Consider the following 2,327-nt stretch of genomic DNA (forward strand, 5'->3'; position numbering starts at 1 on the left):
CTTACAAGAAATGAACTGTGTAGAACACATAACCCTCGCATACGCATGTATCAGTTTTTGTATTAATTAAAATTTATGAGCGATCCGCTAGTAATAATATATTACAATCGCGCAATGTCCAGTTGTATGGATATAATCATATTAAACCTTATGTCTAGAATTCTTATTCAAATTTAGATTAAAATCCGTTGCATAATTTTGACTCGAATAGATCTCTAAAATGTAAGGCTTAAGCTTAACGTTTTAGAAGAAAATTGAAATTCAAGGAAGCCGGCGTCATGATCCCAATGATAATAATAATAAAAATCATCTAAGTTGTTTGAGTCGAAGATGTTAGTTAATAAAAAAAAGGAATATTTTTAGAAGAATGAACCACATATTCACGCAATCGACACTATTTACAGGATGATTAGAAAGTAACTCCGTATTATTAAGTGCTTGTAATTTATTTCTGAAATACAATTCTTAGAAGAAAATGAATACAATAAGAAATTGTATACTATGAGGTTTTATTTAGAATTTATTATGGGCTCCAACATTCGGCACCAACTTTTCAAGACACCTGGCAACTGCATCAACTGATTTCGCAAGTAAGTTTATTTTTTTTTCCTTTTTATTTTCTTCTTTTACTAATAAGACAACATATATCAAGACTAAAAAAATATTTGAATGTTAGGGTTATGAAACATGGATGGATCGACAGATATTGATGAATATTATGAGAGGATTTAATATAACCACACATCACCAACAAGACAGCAACTGGCCATGAAAATAGCATTTTACCTATCGTAAAAAATATCACTCGTGGAAGTTGAGGACTAAAAAGAAATAAATAAAGGGTCAGCATCGCTCCACCCTTATTCATTTCTTTTAAGAAATATATTTCAGTAATAAATTTCCAGTATAGTGAACTACTTATAGTAATATAATAAACCCTTGTGATTTACAGTTGAAACCAAACTTTTCAGGTGTTCTGAAAATGCAAGGTTATGAATGGTTATAAAAGAAGGCTTACTTGTTGAGTATTATGTTCCGCTGTGTAAAAAGGCATTCATCGGACTGACGAGAGAAACGCCCTCTACCTGTCTAGATATGCGAGTTAATTCGAATTTGGCAGTGACGTACACGTGCGATAAAAACGAAACCAATTACTCAATCTGACCTCATTAAAATAAAAAAGCCCCAGAGAAAATCGATAATTTTTTTTTATCAGCGTCATTATTGCCATTTTATCCTAATTTTTTTTTTTTTACTTATCAATGGACAAGGCGAAAGATAAGTAAAATAATTTTTTGTATTATATCAATGAGAAATAATTCAGAATGCGTGACAAAAAATAGGACATGTCGATATGATTTTAATAGGACACAGACGCACACGATAGCGGTATTCACGCCGATATGAATTTGTAGAGGTATGCTGTCGGTATGTATGACGTGTGCTTAACACGTGCGCACGCATTATCCCATTTTCATATGACCAAATAAGAATATACAATGTGATCGAAAATTTGCGCTCTACCTTTTTTTTTTTTTTTTTTTTTTTTTTTACCGTGCTATATTTTTGATGGCCAATTTTTTTAAAGAGACTATCTGGAAAAAGATTATAAAAATAAGGGAGAGCACGTTAGAGAGGGCGATCACGTTAGAGATGTGGGCGACGTCAGAGCCGTAATAAGAAGTCATGCCGGGCAAGAGAATGAGGACATAAATGTCGTTGTTACAAGAAAAGGAGTCGAATTATCACTTGTCCTATGTTCCTTACGATATACCCTGATACAACGTGTTGGGCCTACGGGTATAAACGTGGGTAACGTTACAACATGTTCTCGTTTGATCACCAAAGTTAAGCAACGTTAGCCTGGTCAGTACTAAATAAATGATAATTTGGGGATACCAAGCGCTGTATGTAGAAGGAGGTCGACACTTCTCTGCAAGAATTGCAAAAACCTAACGCCATCATATTTCCTTATCGGGATACACATGCGACTAGTGACCGCTTGAAATTTAATATTACCTCGATATTCTTTTAGAGGAAGCCGGTCCAACTTGCCTATGGTGAATGCCACTGGTTGGCTTTATACTGAACGCCTTTAAGCCATTTTCTTAAAGGTGTGGGCCATTTTTAGTACTGAATAAATATACTAAATGTTTGTTGTTTTTTAACAATTTGATTTTATATCCAATTTTATTATTGATATTATTATTATTATTATTATTATTATTATTATTATTATTATTATTATTTCATTAACTTGACAATGTTGAAATGTTTTACACCGTTCTTTTCCCTCAAGATCGGGCTTTTACACCAAAGCTAGTGAG

General features: G+C 33.0%; 1 protein-coding gene across 1 annotated transcript in view; it reads right to left on the minus strand.

The window, feature by feature from the left end:
* LOC145246689 (methylenetetrahydrofolate reductase (NADPH)-like) overlaps window positions 1-1,074 on the minus strand; it is an 80,721-nt gene extending 79,647 nt beyond the window's left edge. Inside the window, exon 1 of the mRNA XM_080108415.1 lies at window positions 1,019-1,074. The gene's annotated coding sequence lies outside the window, so the exon portion shown is untranslated. The remainder of the gene's footprint in view (window positions 1-1,018) is intronic.
* Between the last annotated feature and the right edge of the window lie 1,253 nt (window positions 1,075-2,327).

Source organism: Euprymna scolopes, chromosome 24, assembly GCF_053919585.1.
Source record: "Euprymna scolopes isolate OS-2025 chromosome 24, ASM5391958v1, whole genome shotgun sequence".
Lineage (NCBI taxonomy): Eukaryota > Metazoa > Mollusca > Cephalopoda > Sepiida > Sepiolidae > Euprymna > Euprymna scolopes.